This window comes from Colossoma macropomum, unplaced genomic scaffold, assembly GCF_904425465.1.
Source record: "Colossoma macropomum unplaced genomic scaffold, Colossoma_macropomum, whole genome shotgun sequence".
Taxonomy (NCBI): Eukaryota; Metazoa; Chordata; class Actinopteri; order Characiformes; family Serrasalmidae; genus Colossoma; species Colossoma macropomum.
In genome coordinates, this window is record NW_023494805.1 from 7,076,948 (window position 1) to 7,099,589 (window position 22,642).

Consider the following 22,642-nt stretch of genomic DNA (forward strand, 5'->3'; position numbering starts at 1 on the left):
CAGAGCTTCCCACCATGTTTTCTCCTCTTTAATCAGGAGGAGCGGGAGACCTTGAACTGAGAGAGTACAATCACTATATGACATAAATTGATCACATATTTCAAATAAGAACATACTGGCTGTAGCACTGTTGTCGGAGAAGCCAGTATTTCAACTTAGCCTGTTTCCTAAATCTCTGACAACATATCATAATATGAATTATAATAGAATATAATGTATGTATATAATGGCCATTATATATATATATATATATCATCTAAACCGCTTATCCTTCTGGGTCGCAGTGGGGTGCTGCAGCCTATCCCAGCTGTCATTGGGTGGAAGGCAGGATACACCCTGGACAGGTCGCCAGTCCATCACAGGGCAGACAGACAGACATACACAGTCACACACACACTCACACCTAGGGGCAATTTTAGCATGTCCAATTGGCCTGACTGCATGTTTTTGGACTGTGGGAGGAAACCGGAGTACCCAGAGGAAACCCACGCAGACACGGGGAGAACATGCAAACTCCACACAGAAATGACCCTGGTCACTCAGCTGGGGTACACAGCAAACACTTCACAGTAGAAGTTCTGAATGACAGTGAGGCCTTTAGACTGACTCAAAAACATGCCTGGAGTTTAAAAAGGATCAGTGCTGAGTGAGGAACTTCACTGACTCAGCCATACACAAAATAGTTACACAAGTCAAGATTCGTATCAGTTTTAACTCTAAGAAAATAGAAAGAAGCATATTTTTTATGCTGCTGAATATTTTGTGATTTTACAACATACCAATAGTCTCCATTTCAGTAGTTTATTGCTTTCAGGTTAGTATTATGATAGTTCTGTCACAGAATATCTGTGTTAATAATTCTGTTAATTGTTTGACATTACTTTGTCTAAGCTATTTTGCTTTTTTTTTTACCTTTGCTGTTAGTTGCTGTTAAAATTAAGTTCATTATTTAGGTTAGGCATATTTATTAGTTGTATATTTGATATTTGCATTTATTTATTTAGTTGGACCTTTAGGAATTTGTTGTGTGCTCTATTGAAGTTGGTGATGTAAAAGCTGTTGTTTAAAAAAGAATTGCCATTGTTTTTAAACCGTTTACCATGCACTGATCTGGGGGAATGCCTATGCAGATGGGGGGTCCTGCTTAGGCACCCCAAAAGCCTGCACTAAAAATGGGTCTTCTATTGTTATGATGTCAAGCCTAAAACAATAGAAGACCCCTTATTTGTTGCTATATAGACCCCTTTTCAAAAAGGATTCTATATAGAACCATCTACGGCACCTTCTCCATCAATCTGAAGACCCATTTCACGATACAAAGCAGGAAAATGGTTCTTTGAGTGTTCAAAGGTCTATATAGAACCACTTTCTTTACTAAAGAACCCTTGAAGAGCCATATTTTAACAAGTGTGTAATTCACCATTCAGATCTATCCACATAAAAGCATTCAGTGTAACTGCCCCAAACACAAAACAGTAAAAGTGAATGAACTCAGATGTGCTGCACTTCATCATCTTATATCACTCACCTTCTTGGCAGACAAATGGTTGAAACCATTGGCAGCCTAGATCATTCCATCTGTATGCATAGTCACTCAGTAATACCCCACAGTTATTACTCCCAGGGTTGTTTGGCTCTTCAGGGTTCCAGTTGCTGTATGAGAATTGACTCCCATCTGACCAGATCCAGCTCTGGAGACACAATAATAGCTGATCAGTAAACCTTTAAACACTGACCCCTCAGTGCTCATCACACCATATGAAAACATCACTTTTACAGTTACAAGTATTGTTAAGATTTTAATCTAGGGATTTTAACAGAGTTTAAACTGAATCCATCTGTGCTATAAATGTTTTTTGAAGTTGTTATACAACTAGAATGATTATCATAATGTAGTTTGGCATTTCACACTTCTATTGGTGTAGAATATGTCTAATGTATACTAATAAGAGGAACATATCAAATAGCTAAAAAAACAGCAGGTGCTGTGGTGCATGAACATCTGTTATGGCTGGTTTTTATACTTTGTCTAAATGTCCTTACTTTGGATGTTCCCTGCTGAACTTTCTGTCTCAGTCCGATCCAGAAATTGCCTGTTGTCTTGTTGAGAAAAGCTATCAGAGCATCCATTTCCTCTGGGCTCTCAATGGTGACCAGGTCAGCGAATTTCTCTCTGCAGTATTTCTGAGCGTCGGTCCAGTTCTTAGTTTCTTTCACCACATGAAACTGACGAGTCCCAACAGAAGGAGAGAGTCCACAGAGCTGTAGAGATGAAAGCTCTCATCAGCATGACAGTACAGTAATGAAGCAGCAGAGAGTTTTACAGATGATCATGAAGCTACACTGACCTGAGAAAAGCAGGATCAGATACAGAGCTGAACTCATGACTGTGGAGAACAAGAGAGGCACAGTTCACACATTAAACACCTCAACAGTCTTTACTACCAGCACATCAGATCACACTGTTTAAGAGACAATATATTTTACTTTATATGGCAAAACATTTATATAAATAGTAATGTACTGGTAGTCAGTTATATTTAAAAGGTATCATGGGAAATCACATTTTTGTAGCTTTTATATATATTAAATAAAAGCTTGATGTAGTATATAAACATCGAAAGTTTCAAAACGTACTTCACTTCGCTTGATACAATCCATATATGGAGACTGAGCTGCAAAAACAGCTTGTTTAGCCCCGCCCATTCACAGCAAAGCTTCAAAGAGTGATTCTGTCTGGACTCCTTTTTGAATTTGGCACAAAATAGGCCAACCAATCACAACAGAGCTCATTTACATACATCAGACTTAAAGGCACACTAGCAGAAAAAGGTAACGAAACTGTCACTGGGGTCTTCAGTTACTCTAATTCAGCTACTCTAACTGTAGCCTTTTTCATTGCAGTTATATTTTTTCAATTGCATCGACTAAATATACTGTTATGAATCAGACAGACTTTTAATTTTATTTTTCTGTTTTAGAATATCACATTATGAAAAGGTACAAATATGTACTTTAGCAGTATGTATATCTGTAGCAGGTTAGCAGTATGTGAAGTATTATTTGGCATACATCAATCAGGCATAACATTGTGACCACCTCCTTGTTTCTACACTCATTGTCCATTTTATCAGCTCCACTTACTATATAGGTGCACTTTGTAGTTCTACAGTTACAGACTGTAGTCCATCTGTTTCTCTGCATACTTTCTTAGCCCCCTTTTACCCTGTTCTTCAGTGGTCAGGACCCCCATGGACCCTCACAGAGCAGGTACTATTTGGGTGGTGGATCATTCTCAGCACTGCAGTAACACTGACGTGGTGGTGGTGTGTTAGTATGTGTTGCGATGGTGCAAGTGGATCAGACACAGCAGTGCTGCTGGAGTTTTTAAACACCTCAGTGTCACTGCTGGACTGAGAATAGTCCACCAACCACAAATATCCAGCCAACAGCGTCCTGTGGGCAGCACCCTGTGACCACTGATGAAGGACTAGAGGATGACCAACACAAACTGTGCAGCAGCAGATGAGCTATCGTCCCTGACTTCACATCTACAAGGTGGACTGACAAGGTAGGAGTGTCTAATAGAGTGGACAGTGAGTGGACACAGTGTTTAAAAACTCCAGCAGCACTGCTGTGTCTGATCCACTCGTACCAGCACAACACACACTAACACACCACCACCACATCAGTGTTACTGCAGTGCTGAGAATGATCCACCGCCCAAATAGTACCTGCTCTGTGAGGGTTTCAAAACATACCTTTCACTCCCCACTCCATACAGTCCATGAATGGAACTCATTGTTTCTGTGGTGTCATGAGAACCAACTAATTTACATATATCCACCTATTTAGCCTATTAGCAATTTAGCTCCACCCATTTACACTGAAGTTATAAGCAGTGTTTCAACTCCAAGTGCTTTTTGAATGAGGCACAGCACATGACAGCTAATCAGAACAGAATTATTTACATATATTAGTCTCAAAGGTAGCAAGAACAATCTGTTTAAATCTAAGGGATAAAGAGAGGTAAAAATGAATGACTATTTTTGGTACATGAAACAACACAAATGTTATAAGTGGACCTCAGAGAGTATAGAAGGTGGTCCCTTAATAATATGTTCTCCCAGACAACAGACTATCACAGTAAGAACAAAATAAAAAAAGCAGAGCAATACAGAGGCCTTTGTATAAAGGCATGTAGTTTTAGTTAGACAGAGACGAAGCGCTTAGCATATCTGGAAAAAAAAATGCAGTATATAGTATATCCTGGAGTATAAGGCTCTATTTTAGGACTTCTGTTATTCACATAATATATGCTACAAATTGTGCCATCATCAGTAAACACGGCATCAATTTCCACTGCTACGCCGATGACACACAATCGTATATATCGACCATACCAGATATTCAGAACAGAACTTCGACTTAACAAGATTGAGGACTGTAAAACACATAAAAGACTGGATGTTGAGTAACTTTCTCCTGCTCAACTAAGATAAAACAGAGGTTCTTCTTCTAGATCCAAAAGCTGCTAGAAACAAACTGTCTGATTTAACGCTTAAAATGAATGGTTTCTCAGTTGCATCAGGTACATCTGTAAAAAACCTTGGTGTCACGATCGATCCCAGTCTGTCCTTCAATGCATGTACACTATATTGCCAAAAGTATTCAATCCAACCAATCCATCCAAATCATTGAATTCAGGTGCTCCAATCACTTCCATGGCCATAGGTGTATAAAACCAAGCACCTAGGCATGCAGACTGCTTCTACAAACATTAGTGAAAGAATGTGTCGCTCTCAGGAGCTCAGTGAATTCCAGCGTGGTACTGTGATAGGATGCCACCTGTGCAACAAGTCCAGTCATGAAATTTCCTCACTACTAAATATTCCACAGTCAACTGTCAGTGGTATTATAACAAAGTGGAAGCGATTGGGAACGACAGCAACTCAGCCACGAAGTGGTCTGCCACGTAAATTGACCGAGCGGGGTTAGCAGATGCTGAGGCGCGTAGTGCGCAGAGGTTGCCAACCTTCTGCAGAGTCAATCGCTACAGACCTCCAAACTTCATGTGGCCTTCAGATCAGCTCAAGAACAGCGTAGAGAGCTTCATGGAATGGGTTTCCATGGCCAAGCAGCTGCATACAAGCCTTACGTCGAATGCAGTGGTGTAAAGCGCCGCCACTGGACTCTAGAGCAGTGGAGACGTGTTCTCTGGAGTGACGAATCATGGTTCTCCGTCTGGCAATCCAATGGACGAGTCTGGGTTTGGCAGTTGCCAGGAGAACGGTACTTGTCTGACTGCATTGTGCCAAGTGTAAAGGTTGGTGGAGTCGGGGGGGATTATGGTGTGAGGTTGTTTTTCAGGAGGTGGGCTCGGCCCCTTAGTTCCAGTGAAAGAAACTCTTAATGCTTCAGCAAACCAAGAGATTTTGGACAATTTCATGCTTTCAACTTTTTTATGGGAACAGTTTGGGGACGGCCTCTTCTGTTCCAGCATGACTGCGCACCAGTGCACAAAGCAAGGTCAATAAAGACATGGATGAGCGAGTTTGGTGTGGAGGAACTTGACTGGCCTGCACAGAGTCCTGACCTCAACCCGATAGAATACCTTTGGGATGAATTAGAGCGGAGACTGTGAGCCAGGCCTTCTTGTCCAACATCAGTGTCTGACCTCACAAATGTGCTTCTGGAAGAATGGTCAGAAATTCCCATAAACACTCCTAAACCTTGTGGAAAGCCTTCCCAGAAGAGTTGAAGCTGTTATAGCTGCAAAGGGTGGGCAGACATCATATTAAACCCTATGGATTAAGAGTGGAATGTCACTCAAGTTCATATGCGTGTGAAGGCAGACGAGTGAATATTTTTGGCAATATAGTGTATAACCAATATTACTAGAATAGTCTTCCTTTGACTTGACTTGATAACACAATTTACAGTACACAGCCTGGATTTAGCCCATTGTCTCCCAATATTTCTTGCCCAGCCGTGTTGTCTGTTGTTTAATTTTGGATTAGTTTACAGTACGCCTGCTCGTTCATTGTTTGCATGTATTGTCCTGTCCTTCATGCTTGTTTAAAATCTGCTGAACAGATTTGCATCCTGCCTTCATGTCTGCTCCTTCCGCATCCCTTGCGCATCATTTCCCAAACACTCATGCAAAACTGAGAAAGCAGGTCAATGCATAAAATAGAGTGTGATTAAAACATTTACATAAACATAAAACATAAACTCCTGATTTCAGTAATAACAACTTTAAACTGGAACATATGATGGTATAAACTTACATGAATGATTGCTGTGAATACATACAGGCAGCAGCTATATGCATGCACAATGACATAATAATTTTCATGAATTATTATACATGCATTACTAACAGGTCAGTTTGTGCTGGCTAGTGTTGTAGTTCTCGATTGTGGCCTCGGTCTCGGCAAAAGGCAGAGTCAGAAATTGTTCTTAAGAAAACACTCACAAAAACCTGTGCTATCAAAATAAGAGTCCCAGGGATTTCTACTGTTCAATTTAAGTTTATTTCATTCAAGTAAATGCAAAAATGTATATTTGTTAATGTGTATTCATTTTACTACTACCATAATAATAATAATAATAATAATAATAATAATGTATAATGAATCATAATGTAATTACAATGAACCACAAACAAATTTCATCTTTCCTCCTTTCTTCTTTTTGTTTTTAGATTCTGAAAATATCTTTATCTGATCTTGGTCTTGACTTGATTTGCCCAGGTGGTCTTGACATGGACTCTAGAGATCTTGGCTACAACATCATGGATAGTGCTGTTGTGTTTATCCCACCAAACACAACAGTCTTCTCTTACAATGTAAGTGTTGTCAAGAACCACATTTCTTTTTGATGCAAGTTTTTCCCTTAAACTGAACATTAAAAACGAGTATTTGACGAAGCGTTTAAGCTCAACAGCCAGTCTAGAGTTCTTAAAGGTGTTTCTTACCTGTTAGCAACTGTAGGTCTAAAAGAAGCTCTGTTAGTCTGTGTGTCTCCTGCAGTCTGTGTTCTGTCTGATAATGGATGAAAACCATATCCTGGAAAACTCTGTCTTTGTTTTGTGCTTCTGTTCTGGTGCTGATTTACATGTGAACACATTACAGCGAGGAATGCAAATGAACAAAGTTCCACAAATGCAACAGACACCTACATTAAATGAAACAAATAAAACCAACCAGACAAAAAGAATTAAAGTGTTAAAATTAACATTCAAAATTTTGTGCTACAAACATATTTTCCTGTAGGCTTGTAGTTATTGCCCAATCATAGGTCAGAAGACAAGAGTAAACAAATGTAACACATTATTCTACAAAATAAGAGTCATAGAACCAGGGGGGGGTATTTTTAGACCCAAAGTCAAGACTATCCAATAGGACAAGAGCTGAAGGACATTTCTGTTGGACAATCTTTATCTTTGGCTTAAGTTATCTGGCTAATTTAGAAATCCTGCTTTGTGGTCCCTGATTTGACTATGTCCTTATTTGTGTGCAAAGGACACTGGCAGATTAAAGGACTGAAAGATATGCAGTTAAATTCTCAGGTACATCTTTGGCTTTGAGACCTGTCTCTTATCTCTGTTGTGCCCTAGCTCCGCCTCCTTGATATCAGAATCTAAATTATTTTTCTTTGCAAAGCATTTTACACATACAAGGCCTAATTTTATCCTGTTGAGCTGTATGTAGTTCATAACTCTTCCTGGTAATCATTGCTCTGTCTAATCAGCTTCAGTGTCTATATGTAGTCCTTTGTCTCCCAGTGTGACTTGCTCAGCATTGTTCTTTGTTGCTGTATTATGGGTTAGGTCACACAGTCTGTCTGCTTGTCTGCATTGTCCTGTTTTTCCTGTCTCTGCCTGCTGTTTTAAAATCAGTTGTCAATCTGAACAGATGAAACAAATTTAAATTTGCATGCTGCCTTTATATCTGCTGCTTCCACGTTACACGCCATTTCCCAAACACTCATGCAAAGCAAATTGTGTAAGCTTCCAGTCAAAATACTCCATTCCACTGCATACCAGAGTAAGAGAACATGGCTATAAAGCCACATAACAGTCTCTCAATCAAGTAATACAAGCACAGGAACACAGGAGTTATGTGGAGAAATACAGACAACATACACTTTATGAACAAAAGTACTGGGACACCTACAGGAGCTTGTATGACATCCCATTCTAAATCCATAGGCACTAATATGGAGTTGATTCCCCTTTACAGCTATAACAGCTTCCACTCTTCTGGGAAGCTTTCTACTAGATTTCGGAGAGTGTCTGTGGAAATTGTTGCCCATTCATCTAGAAGAGCATTTGTCAGACACTGACAGGTCAGACACTGATGTTGGACGAGAAGGCCTGGCTCACAGTCTCCGCTCTAATTCATCCCAAAGGTATTCTATCGGGTTGAGGTCAGGGCTCTGTGCAGGCCAGTCAAGTTCTTCCACACCAAACTCGCTCATCCATGTCTTTATTGACCTTGCTTTGTGCACTGGTGCGCAGTCATGTTGGAACAGGAAGAGGCCATCCCCAAACTGTTCCTACAAAGTTGAAAGCATGAAATTGTCCAAAATCTCTTGGTCTGCTGAAGCATTAAGGGTTTCTTTCACTGGAACTAAGGGGCCGAGCCCAACCCCTGAAAAACAACCCCATAGCATCATCCCTCCTCCACCAAACTTTACACTTGACACAATGCAGTCAGGTAGGTTATGTTCTCGTGGCATTCACCAAACCCAGACTCGTCCATCAGACTGCCAGATAGAGAAGCGTGATTCATCACTCCACAGAATACGTTTCCACTGCTCCAGAGTCCAGAATGCTTTATACCACTCCTTCCGATGCTTGGCATTGGGCTTGGTGATGTAATGCTTGTATGCAGCTGCTCGGCCATGGAAACCCATGCCACTGATGTTGATGCCAGAGGAGGTTTGAACTCTGCAGTTATTGTGTCAGCAGAGTGTCGGTGACTTTTATGCACTATGCTCCTCAGCACTCGGCAACCCGCTCTGTAACTTTACATGGTCTAACACTTTGTAGCTGAGTTGCTGTGGTTCCTAAATGCTTTCACTTTTTAATAATACCACTCACAGTTTATCGGTAATATCTAGAAGGGAAGAAATTTCATGAACTGTCTTGTTGCAACAGTGGCATCTTACTACAGTACCACGCTCGAATTCAGTGAGTTCTTTAGAATGACCCATTCATTCACTAATGTTTGTAAAGGCAGGCTGCATGGCAAGGTGCTTGATTTTATACACCTGTGGCAATGAGACTGAATGAAACACCTAAATTCAATTATTAAGATGTCTGTCCCAATACTTTATATAGTGCATAAATATACTTGCATGCAGTATACATGCCAAAGTCTGAGGTCAATGGGAGTCCTAACAACCATGTAAGACCTGGTAGGACAAAAAAAGTCACCATTAGATAAACAGCATCCTAAATTCACAAAAAATAGTCTTTTAATTTACCAATACTAGAAACATACAAGGCCATCAAAAAGGGGCTCAGTTTCACTGCAGCTAGCTATGAACTGCTTTATTAGAAAGTGTACAGAATATAGCGAACTACTTTCCTCTACAACTAATCAATGGTACATTGCTTGGTAGATAATGTTAGCCAGGCAACAAAACACTGCTCTCCCCAATAATGTGTAGCAACAGTAGTCAGACTAATGCTGCGTTTACATGTTTACAGTAGATGGACGAGAGCAAATCGGATAATCTCTGATTTTCAACGGACTGGATTTTCCACCGCCAGCGGCAGCATTCCAAAGACCCCAGCAGTGAGTGGATTGTTCCATCAAGAGTTCAGTTTTCCTATTGTTGTTGTTGACCACAGCTGTGAAATAAACCGGATGTTGATTTTTTTTTTTGGGAGCCATGGATGCCAATCATCTCATTGTTGGATTCCTGCAGTATTACACAACACAAAATAAGAGAGAGAGAGAGAGAGAGAGAGAGCGAGCTAGCTCTCCTCTGAAACAGTTTCACTGGTGGGGTCCAGTTGTGAGCCAAACTTCAATATCAGCAGGAAAACAAAAACGCGTAAAGCCAGTCCAATTCAGGAAAATAATATGAGTAAAGTGGAAAACTGGCAGAAGGTCATAAGCAAAATAAAAGATATAATATGATCTTATATTATAAAAAGATTAATAATTATTTAAATAATTGCTAGGCTCACAATTGGAGCACAGTGGGTTCAGAGCTGAAACCACATTTTTTAAATTTAAACTAACCTCCTTTTGTTTTTGGTGGCCTTACACCTTAATTATGTTTATTTTATTAATACAAATGATTGAACATTCCATTTTGTCACTAACAAAGAAATTACAATAATGTTTCAGTAGCAACTATTTTAGTTCATTTTGAGCAGAACTCAAAAATGCTCACCAGTACATGAAACAAAGTTTTGAACAGTTGTAAAACACATAAAGTCATAATATTTTTAACAAAAAAGTTTACTTAATTGCAGAAATTGTGTTTCTATAGTGACAATTATTAATGTTCCACTTTGACATTTAGATTTTGGGACACATTTACTTATCTAACTGCTCATGATGTGGTCATGAGGGACAGGGATGCAGCCTCATTTCCTGCTCTAAAAGAGGGCGTAACTAAAATAAGCCTCCGCCCATTTAATACAACTCTGTGTTTCAGTCGTGAAAGCATGGTACGTTTTTTAAATTTATTTAAAAATGAAACTCATGATTAATTGAACTCTTTTTTAACTTCACTTTACAAGAAATTAAAAAATATCTTTTTAAAAATAACATTGAAAAAAATCAAGAAAAAGAAAAACAAAAGACACTTCCCAACAGAAAAGATCCTATAAATGATGGTTTTGTATATATTTAGCTCATTACTATCACTAATAATGCTTTGGGTTTAAACAGATCATAATAGAATTACTGTAAATATCTAAGGTCTGAATACTTCATTGTTTCTTTTATGTTTGTTTTAATATATTAGATTAGATAATACTTCTCTATTTTTACATAAATTTATCTTGCACTCATCATCACATCACATCACATCACATCACCACAATAATCAAAAACACCCCAAAATTCCAAAAATACATCAACATTACACAAATATATGTATTGTTGATGTACTTTGGACTATTGGTCAATGGTCCATATAGACTGAGAAATGATAAAACAGGATTCAGGTGTGCAGTCAGCTGAGGTGACAGTGCCCTCTGCAGGTGAGGAGGGGAATCCCCAGGATGTGACACACTGTCACTTTTTACATCATTAGAGATCACTAATAAAACTTGCTTGTAACCTGATAAATAGCCAGTTGAACGCATGATTGAAGTGGAGGCAGGAGTTCAGTGGTCTGCCCTGAAATAAATCAATATAAAGAAAAATACCTCTTAAGCAGAAAATATGTTAATAAGTTTCTCTATAAAAAAGTAGTTTATTACGTGTGCTAATAGTGAACTGCTTTTAAACGAAAGTAAGTGAGCATGTTTTCAGTTTACTTTATGTACATATCAGAGATACACTAAACAAAATTATACACAACTGTACTTGACCTATACTGACAAGTATACAGAAATACAGACTAGTCGACTTGTTGACTTTACTGCTCAGCGATGATGCTTGAAGCTTGATGTTGACTAGTCACTGATCACATGATTATGACCATAACAACATGGACGCCTAGGAGAAGACAAAGCATTCCCTTCTCCTGTGGTTTTATTCATAATGTCAGTGATTAGTCAACATCGACTCGACTTTCAGCACAAAGCTGTCAACTTTAATAGTCTGAAGTTCTGCAACTCCTAGTTCACAGTATAGTTGCAGTACAAGATTTAGGTTAAATGTAAACTAGATGTGTACTCAAAGTTTACTACTCTTATATCTAAAATATATAAAAAATACTTTTATAAACTAAAAAGTGGGACAATTTAGTCCCAAAATGTATTAAAATAGCACACTCAAAAGTATAATACCAGAATCCAAGTATACTTGGGAAATACACTTAATAAAATGAACTTTAATATACTTTTTTGTAAAGGAAGACTGGCGTTTAAGTGCTGAGTGGGGATTATTGATGCACTTAATGCTTCACTTGTTTCAAACACATGGAGGCAAACTTGAATTCTCATGCTTCACTTGTCTTCCAAAATAAAAGAAGCCAAGCACAATAATGGACATTTCATTACATTGCTGTATATCATATTTACGTTTGACACAGTTCTGGCATGCCAAGAAACAAATCCATTCACATGGAAAGAACCGACTGTACAGAGAGTCCTGTCTGTAGATACACGCCTCTCCACGTTTCTTCCACTTTGGGTCTCGAGTCTTTCCGAGTCATAATTCCAAAGTCCAAGTCAAAGTCGTATCGCAAGTCTTTTTTGATTTTTTCGAGTCTCAAGTCACCAAATTCGTGACTCAAGTCAGACTCAAGTTTAAGTCATATGATTTGAGCCCACACCTCTGGAAATAATAGTTGCATTTATGGAAAAAATCTAGTTAGCTGGACATAACTGTCTGGTCTAGAAGGCCTGAATGCTGGTGCTAACTTTGCTTGATTGTTAAAGTGGTACTTTATTATATTAGCTGCACATTTTGGACCAAAAATGCACAGTGCAAATTAGTTACCTGTCTAGAGCAAGACTGCCACATCTTCTTCATGCTCTTCAACTCTCTACCCTCTCCTGTGTTGAAAAGCCAGACAGATGTTCACTACTGTTATTGCTCTAGATTATTTCTTTTCTTCTATCTTGCTTTCTTTGTTCATTTGACAGCGTATGCCAGAAGTCACTAACAGGCGGACTGCTGTCCGAGTCTGGACCCAGACGCTGTCCTTTGCGGACCTGGATCTATAACCGATAAACTATGGAGAAGTATTTAATTTCGACAGGGTGGTCCTATTTTAATTGGCGTAACGTTTCTAGCCTTTACGGGAGCTTTAGCGGCCCGGGAGACTCACAGACCAATCGCACGCATTGTACATATCACACGTGACGCTACTCAGCCAATCAGGTCTGTGCATTACGATGAGCACTGAAACTCGAGTGAGTGACGCACACACAGGGGAGGGACGAGGTGAGAAACAGCAGTCGGAGAAGAAAGTGAGTCAGGAGAAGTTATTTCACGTCGTGCTCTAAAAAGAGAAAACTGACGATAAATCTTGTTGAAATATGACTGAATTGTACTTTATTTGATTTGATTATTCAGTTGTTGACTGTATAAGATGTTGATATACCTACTAGGCTATTTCAGTAAACAGTATATGGCACTGAATCATGATGCAAGTTAGACATTATGATGTTCCGGATCTTTGCTTGAGGAAATTTTCTCTAACTGGACCTTTTTGAATTTTAATTAAATACCCCTGGTGTACACCGTCATAGGTAATGGCAGTTCTGGTGTCTTATTCTGTCTTATTCTTAGAAGGACTCACCAGCTGCCACAGTGGGTTTTATCACAACTCAGGTTGAAGCTACCTGGCTATATAATGCTAAGGCTAGGCTACATGTTCCCTTTACATGCCGTGCACGTCCAACATGATTAACATGCTAGCAGAGGTGCCTTCTTGTTCTGATTGGTTGGATTTTGATGGATCATCAGGGCACAGACTGGACATTTTGTCAGGACATGAATTAAAAGCTTCTGGAATGTAAGGAGAATTTTGTGTAATGACAAAAAGTTTTCTTTAAAAATCACTCAAGAGGAAAAATAGAATTCCAATAAAAGTATGTATATTTTAAAACACCTGTTACAGAGCCAATGAGCATACACATAAACCAGATGTGAAGATGAAGTAAAGACACCATGTCAACTCAAGATCAATTAAGTACTGCTTGCAAAAAATGTAATTAAATCCATCATCATGTTTACAGCAGGACTGAACTGTACATTGCTTTATTGAAATCTATGGCCTGATCAGTGACTATGAACATGACAGTTAGCTGATGTGCTGGTGGATCTCTAGTTGACACTTTCATTAAAGGTGTAGAATCTATGCCAGCTTTTTTAAAAATCAATTGATTCACTTTTAAGTCCAGTAAAGAACTGTAAGGTGCAATATTCTGAGATTTTGATGACACTTCTGATATACATACACACTATGTCCAAAAGTATCCAGACGCTCCTTCTAATCAGTGAATTCAGCTCCTTTAGGGTGCACCCTGTAATGAGGTGGCTTGCCAGAGGAGGGATTTGAACCGAGGCCGTCTGGGTGGTGTTTCAGAGGCCAACTGGGTGAGCCACCACATGGTTTTGTAAGGCAGGACCCAAACGCTAAGCTTCTGTGTGACTGGAAGGTATTATTGAAATAATATATTAAACGGCGGATACCGGGGCTCGAACCCACGCCCCCACCAACTATCACTGCTGCAGAGCCAGAAGTCCAAAGGGGTGGAGCCGGACCTGATCCAACTCCGCCTTTAAACTAGTATGTGTCGCTTACGTTTTCGGCCTACGGCTTATTTCATTGGTCTACCCTGTCACGTTTTTATCGGTGGGAAACCCGCAGGTGTTGCTGGTATTTGTTTTTTTCTCGATGTTGCTCCGTGCTGAACACCACAACACAGCCTTTATAACCGCTCATGATTCATGACGTTCACACTCATTTGTCAAACCTCAAAAAGCTTTTTTCACATTCCGGTACAAAGTCCGTTCTGTAGGCCTACATCTCAAGTGTACTTACGGGTTCTAGTTGAAAACATGAACGTTTTTAAACACTAGAATGCAGTTATGACAGCTCAAAATCACCCACATAACTGTTTTATCAACTTAATCCTGGATTTTCATAATAAAAGTCTTTATAACGACTTTTTTTTTCATTTAAAAGGATTTGGTATTACTGCCACACATTTCCATAAGTCTAATAAAAATGACTCAATAGGCCTAAAAAAATCATTAAATGTTATATACCCTGATAAGCCACTTTATTGGCTCATTCTACCTTGTTTCTACACTCACTGTCCATTTTATCAGCTCCACTCTAGTTAACTCCACTCCAATTAAAACACGACGTGGGAGGAGTTGGATCAGATCCAGCCGAACCCCCTGGACTTTTGGTCCCGCAGTGAGGACAATCTCCAACCCACGCCTCCGCGTTGATAAACCGGCGCTCTACCACTACACTATAGAGGCCATGTCACATGGTGCAGGAAGGCTTCACCTTAAAAGGGAACGCCTGAAAATGGGTGGAAAACAAAAGGCAATATGAAAACCCACCTACTAAGGCTTAGGCGGGAACAGAACAAAGGACGCCAGGGGAAAGACTGGCTCTCTCAAACACTGAGGAAATGATAACTAAAAAACTACTTTCCCAACAGAAGACAATGCCTGAAGGAGAACGAAAAGGAGAAAGAGACAAACTTGTCCCTTCTCTAGCTAGAAATTCTCTAGACCTTCTACCCGAGATTACCAGCCAGCCTGTTCGCCAGAACTCTGAAACAAAGACTCAGCAAAGTGTGTCTTCTTCCCAGCCCTTATAAAGCCCCCTGAGCAGGTGTGGCTCATTTGGCTGGATTGGGTCGTTGACTCCCCCTGGTGGCCGGCGGTGGCCTAGCCCTGGAGCCAACCCTTACACACCCATTGCAGATGCAGGTACTCAATGTCTCTCACACAGCAGAAAGGCACTGGTCAGTAGAATGGGGAACTCTAGAGCAGCCATACATGAGCCTAAGGTCACCATGCCCAATGCCAAGTGTCGGCTAGAGGGGTATAAAGGCCCACAGCATCGGGCTGTGGAGCAGTGGAACTGTGTTCTCTGCAGTGATGGAGCTCCATACTTTTGGCATCCCAGCTAGAAATGTTTTGTTCTAAAATGTTCTGAGAATATTACACACGTTCTATTAATATATTCAGAGGAAAGTTTTTTTTGTTGTTGTTGTTGTCTCTAAAAACATCATCCTATAACACAATCTGTGACAGTGACAACATCCTCAAAACATCCTCCAAATGTTTACGTCTTGGTTAACATGTACCCTCTTAGGAGCATTATTTGAAATGCTAAACATCCTTAAAACATTCTTTGAACGTCAGATTAAAAGGTGTTCTTTAAACATTATTAGAACTTTTAGCTAACATTAGGCAAAGTTATGGGAACGTTCCCTGCTGGCTGGGGATGAGTTGAAGCAATCAAGAACTGATCATCCAACATCAGTACCTGACCTCACTAATGCTCTTGTGGCTGAAAGCAATCAAATCCTCACAGCAATGTTCCAACATCTAGTGAAAAGCCTTCCCAGAACAGTAAAGGCTGTTACTACAGCAAAGAGGAAAAACTCCTTATTAATACCCTTAATTTGAGAAACTGGATAAGCAGGTGTCTACAGACTTGTGTATGTATTGTGTGTATATGATTTATTAAAATCATAAAATGTAAAATGTATACAGTTAAAAACATTTCTGGTCAACATTATTAAGATTGTAAAGAACTTCTGAAATATTGGAATGTGCTAACACATCACAGAAAATGGACAATGCATTCAGTAAAAGTGTGATGAGATTGTAAGGAAATGAAAACACTACTGTGAAGGACAGTATGTAGATCCAGCTTCATTAGTAGCTGCCTGAATCCTTAATCTAAATCTCTGAAAAGCAACAAACAAGATTAAGAAAGTCGTTTCATATCTGAATATGAATATCTGCTATTAGAATATACAGAAGTCTTGCTCTCACCCTCAGGGGTGGTGCAGATGAAGTTGAGTCTCTGATTCTCTGGCAGACCCACTTCTTACTTCCAGACTGCACCGCTCCTGTTCTTTCTCCTCCACTGCAGTCTTCCTCCCCTGTTCCGTTCCCCGGAGCCCAGTTCTGGTAGCACATAGTCGATCCACTCACCCAGAACCAGAAGTTCTGAGCACAGGTGTGACGCAGACCCATCCACACATTAGCAGTGGAGGCATTTTTAGTAAAAAACTCCACCCAGTGCTGAATTTTCTCAGTGTGAACAGAGACCAGATCCACATGATTCTCTCTGCAGTATCTCAGAGCTTCCCACCACGTCCTGTTCTGTTTAATCAGGATTAGTGGAATCTCTAGAGCTGGAAAAGAACAAACATTTTCACATTACATTAGATAAATTAGCCACTTTATTGCTGTTCACACTATTAACTGTGGATTTACTACAAGCCTAAGGTCAATTTCACACTCTGACCATGGAGTCATGGTTCTCCGTGTACAAGAACGTGTCTTGAGGTGGTCTCAATACAGTTCGCATTGTGTACAGTGTGCACTGTGTTTTCAGGGACTGTTTTGTTAGTCCTAGCTGTAAGGGAGGACTAATGGGGTAATATAAGGAGAGTAGGGAGGGTCCTATCTCAAACCTTTTCATGCTGTCATGTCCAAAGTTCAGCAGTGTTCCTGTGTAGCTTGCAAGGTTGATGTTATTAAACTGTGTTAATTCTCATTTGGGGCACATTCATACTCAAAATGTTGTGCACCTTTTACTCTCGATTTGACATGTTTTGTATGCAAAATGGTGTGCAATGGCCTTTGAGTATGTTTCCTTTCATTTGATAGGTGGGTCAGAGGTGTTACCCAACCAGCAGAGACTATAAACCCCACCGTATTAAAAAGGCAGTGCACACAATGGATTCTAATAAAGTCTTCTACAAATGTGGCCCCTGCAGTTTGGTGTACAGAACTATTGAAGATAGAAGGTGTATTTTGAAGTAGTAAACACATATTTAAACCCATTTCATTAAACTCCAAGATTCTGTGAAAAGAATGCCAAGAATGGCCTTCTCAGCTGCCGTAGTTGCAGCACTTGCATAACAACAGCTGCCTGAGGGTTCGCACTATCTTGTAAAGAGAGCAGTGAGGCCATATTACAGCAAAAAGCTATGAGAGCCCCTATGTTTTTACTGTGGTTAAAAGGTGATGCGAGGCACACACATGATCCAGAGCTAAACCCCTACTACAACTGAAACCAGTACTAAAGGAGTTCTAAAGGAGATGAGGTGTAAACAACAAGTGGTGTGAGATCTCATCAGTGCTACAGAAGACCAGAAATCAGCCAACTTACATTTTTTACATTATGTTCATTGCAGGTTTACGTTCCAGCTGTGCGCTTACCATCGGTTGCTTGGCAACAGACATGAGAACTGATTATTGATTAAATAGTTTAGATATCCTAATACAACATACACTCTGGTTCTTCACAACCATGAGCTCTATATGGAACCATCTGCATGCTAAATTGGTTCTTTGCGTGGTAAAATGGTTCTTCAGATTGATGGAGAATGTGTTGTGTATGGTTCTTTATAAAAAGGATTGTCTCGGTCCTAAAATCTGATTGGCTGAGCCGTGTTCAAAGCCACTGTAAAATCCATATACCACTCCTATGACCAGCCCACAACAACTGAACTGTGTATCACTGCACCATGGCATGAAAAAAACCCTGTGTGCTGTTAATGGAATAATCTTTGAATCTCATGCTGCTCACATGGACCAGCGAATATACTGCTGAAGTAAGAACCCATTTTTTTATTTAAACTAAGGGACTGATAACTTATGTTCTTAACTGGAACTAGGCTGGTCAGCGGCAAACCCAGGCTGAATCCCAAACGGCTCTGTATTCCCTAAATAGTGTGCTAGCTATGAAAGTTTAGAAATTCTAGTCTTTACAGCCAAATAGTGCATCATTTATCAAGTGTGGATGTGTCTGAGTCCCAAATGACTATGTTTTAGCTGTATTTTCCACCACTGGGCTGCAGGATCCTGTATTTAAATTCCTATGTAGTGCACTATGTAGGGAGCAGGGAGCCATTTGAGATTCAGCCCTAGCACGAGAAGAGGGGCGCCGCTGGATTAAATGGTGCTAAATAAGATTTGCAGTGGTAATTTGGTGACCAAAATGTACTTATGAAGCAAAAGTTTTTTTTTGCGTTAAACAGTGCTGTGTTGTCATAAGTGCATTCTTATATGACAATATAATATCTTATATGATGATTTTCCCTACTTTTCCCTGCAGTGTGAACGCAGCCTATAATTCACTGTTCTTATCTGCTTATATTAAACCACTGAGTCAGTCTAACTGCTCCAAACACAAACATTAAAAGTGAATAATTAAATCTGTAGCAGACGTGCTACCAGATATAACAGTAATACATCTGATATTGCTCACCTTTGTAGCAGATGAATGGATTTATGTTAAAGCAGTTTGCATCATTTATTTCTAGACCGTATTTCTACACAGTGATCACCCACACCGTTGTTTGGTTCTCGTGGGATCCAGTTGCTGTGTGAAAAGTTACTCCCATCTGACCACATCCAGCTCTAGAAACAAATAATGACTGATCAAGACTGAGTCTGAGTCAAATTGAAACCAGATTAAGACTTTTTCAGTAAAATATACAACCCCATTTCCAAAAAAGGTTGGGATGCTGGGTAAAATGTAAATAAATGTAAATAAAAACAGAATGCAATGATTTGCAAATCTCATAGAACCATATTTTAGTCACAATATAACTCAGAACACATATCAGATGTTGAAAGTGAGACATTTTACCATTTCATGAAAAACATTAACTGATTTTGAACAAAGCTTTAGATAATGTTAATGTTGTAAATGACCAGAACACTAGAAAAACTAGTAAAAACAGAAATTGGATCTTTATCAATATTTAAGTCTGATAGTGCTTATTTCATTATTTTGCTATCCTGGCTCGGTCAGCCAAGCAGAGTGCAGGAGAGAGGCGGAGGCTGTATCGGCAGCGTAGAGATTCAGGTACTTGGCATAAAAAACAAGAGACATCCCCTCCTCAGTCGTGAGACTGGACAGTTTTAAAAATAAATAATATTTTGTTGTGAAACATGTCCTCTGCTGCCTGCTAAATGACATAGTACATTAATTAGTGGGAGTAGAACCTCAGAGCAAGAAGGGCCTGGGTTCGGTTCCCTGGCCGGGCGACCAGGGTCCTCTCTGTGTGCAGTTTGTATGTTCTCCCCGTGTCTGCGTGGGTTTTTTTTAAATTGCCCCTGTGAAAGTGTGTATGATTGTACATGTCTGTATGTTTTGTCCTACGATGGGCTAGCCACCTGTCCGAGGTGTTTCCTGCCTCCTGCCCAATGACCATTGGGATAGGCTCCAGCACCCCCTATGACCCAGGAGGATAAGTGGTTTAGATAATGTGTCTTTACTGGGAAACATATTCAGTGTACTGGACATTTGGACATAGGTGTATGAAATGTGAGACATTTTGAAAAATGAACATGTTTATAATCACCAACATAGCAAGACACAAAGCACACTTTTTCTGTGTTTACTGTATGTACATTTGCATGAAAAGGTTTCTGCACTCTTGGAGCTCTTTAGAAGCTCTGCAGCTCCTAAAATATTAAAAAATTGTCACTGGTGTAACAGATTTGTTATGACAAGGTGTTCTTTTTGAAGAAATATTGACTATACTAAGAGTGTCTTACTTGAAATGCTAGAAAAATTCATTTTTGCACTGATTCTTTATCTCAGTAGTTAAATTTCCATGCTTATCATACAAAAAAGTATATGGAGGCATATTAAAATATATTTAAAAATCTGTATTGTATTTTTTTAGTGCATGTTTATTAAGGAGCTAAGTGGTAACGCCAGTGACAAATTAACTAAAACTTTGTGTTTTACAACAAAATGAATAAAAAAAAAAAACATTTGAAATTAAGCTCTTCTCTTGCATAAGATGTTAATTTTTTAAAAATGCATCCACCTGAATTCCCTCTCCAAATGGAGAATGACTCTTATAATCTTTCCTCTAAATGTACACAATTGCTTACTATGTTGTTCTGTTGAACTTTCTGTCTCAGTCCTATCCAGATACGGCCTGCTGTCCCATTGAGAAAAAATATGACAGCATCCATTTCCTCTTGACTCTTAATGGTAACCAGGTCAGTGAAATTCTCTCTGCAGTATTTCTGAGCGTCGGTCCAGTTCTTAGTTTCGTTCACCACATGAAACTGAGGAGCCCAACAGAAGGAGAGAGTCCACAGAGCTGTAGAGATGAAAGCTCTCATCAGCATGACAGTACAGTAATGAAGCAGCAGAGAGTTTTACAGATGATCATGAAGCTACACTGACCTGAGAAAAGCAGGATCAGATACAGAGCTGAACTCATGACTGTGGAGAACAAGAGAGACACAGTTCACACATTAAACACCTCAACAGTCTTTACTACCAGCACATTAGATCAGGCTGTTTAAGAGACAATATATTTTACTTTATATGGCAAAATATTTATATAAATACTGATGTATTGACAGTCAGTTATAAATAAAGAGGTATCATGGGAGATTACATTTTGTAGCTTTTATATATATTAAATAAAAGCTTGATGTAGTATGTAAACATTGAAAATTTTAAAACGTACTTCACTTCGCTTCATACAATCCATATATGGAGACTGAGCTGCAAAAACAGCTCGTTTAGCCCCGCCCATTCATGGCAAAGTTTCAAAGAGTGTTTCTGTCTGGCAATGCAATCAGAACAGAGCTCATTTACATACATCAGTCTTAAAGGCACACTATCAGAAAAAGGTATCAAACTGTCACTGGGGTCTTTAGTTTCTCTACTTCAGCTACTCTAATTGTACCCTTTCCTGGTGCACAGGCAAAGCAAACTTTCAATCAGGAAATAAAGTTTCTTTATCTGTTATAAAATTATAAAATGAATTATAACATCATAAAATTTAACTTTTAATTGGAACTTTAGCATTTAAGATTTCACTTCACATTGGTAAGAATACTGTTTTTTTTTCCCTGTTCATTTTAATTGCGGTAGCAATTTTTACTGACATGAATTAAAGTTTAACAAATTTGTTTCACACAATAATTAAATTGACATGCTGAACATGCTGAAAGGCTGTTTAAGCTTTTATTTCCTATTTTTCTCTGGGATCTCAGAAATTTTAATTTTATAGAAGTTTACACTTGTAAAAAAATTTAATTTAACCTTTGACTAGTAAGTATCAGTTTTTGCTTGCAAGAAATGAATTTTCACAAGTAAAAATGTCATTTTCACATGTAAACTGAATTCCTTTATAAAAATCCATTGAAAACTGAAAAATAGGATCGATGGTTAAAACTGCTTGCAACTGAATCAATTAGAATCTCAACATGTTAAGTTACTTTTCATTTGTTTAGATTGCAAGCTAACCCTTCTTTCCACACAGGAGGTATTTGTGAAGCCGTTTGATGCTGAAAGAAGAGGCTGTTTTAAGCATGGTGCCAGTCAAGTCTGCCGATCTGAAAACCCGCTCAGGCACGTTAGAAGGTTTCCCAGAGAAAATTACCACCAGAGTGATTCATGCGTTATTTTTTGTGTTATGGATCCTACTGCCGTATGTAAATGATATAAAAAGCAGCAATGTTTCATCACGTAGTAAAACTTGCCAGTAACTGTAGTTTACGAATTAGCAAATGTAATTCTGCCTAGTGTAACGTCAAGGAATAGACTTGCGCAGGTGTGGAAGAATTTGTATAGTATATGTATACCAATTAATACATTATAAATTCATTTACAGGATGTACCCGACCCCCAGTAGGCGTCACACTATGAAAATTATTTCATCCCCTAACTGTGACTTATGTCCGCTCAACGCCTTGGGATAATTTATGCATATGTATTGGGAGCGTCCCCATGTTGTCACTTT

General features: G+C 39.2%; 1 long non-coding RNA gene across 1 annotated transcript; it reads right to left on the minus strand.

The window, feature by feature from the left end:
• Positions 1-2,131: 2,131 nt before the first annotated feature.
• LOC118826493 lies at positions 2,132-7,045 on the minus strand. Its single transcript, XR_005008753.1, has 3 exons — positions 6,980-7,045; positions 2,349-2,387; positions 2,132-2,262 (listed from the first exon to the last, which is right to left on the minus strand). It is a non-coding gene; the product is annotated as an uncharacterized LOC118826493 (long non-coding RNA).
• Positions 7,046-22,642: the final 15,597 nt, after the last annotated feature.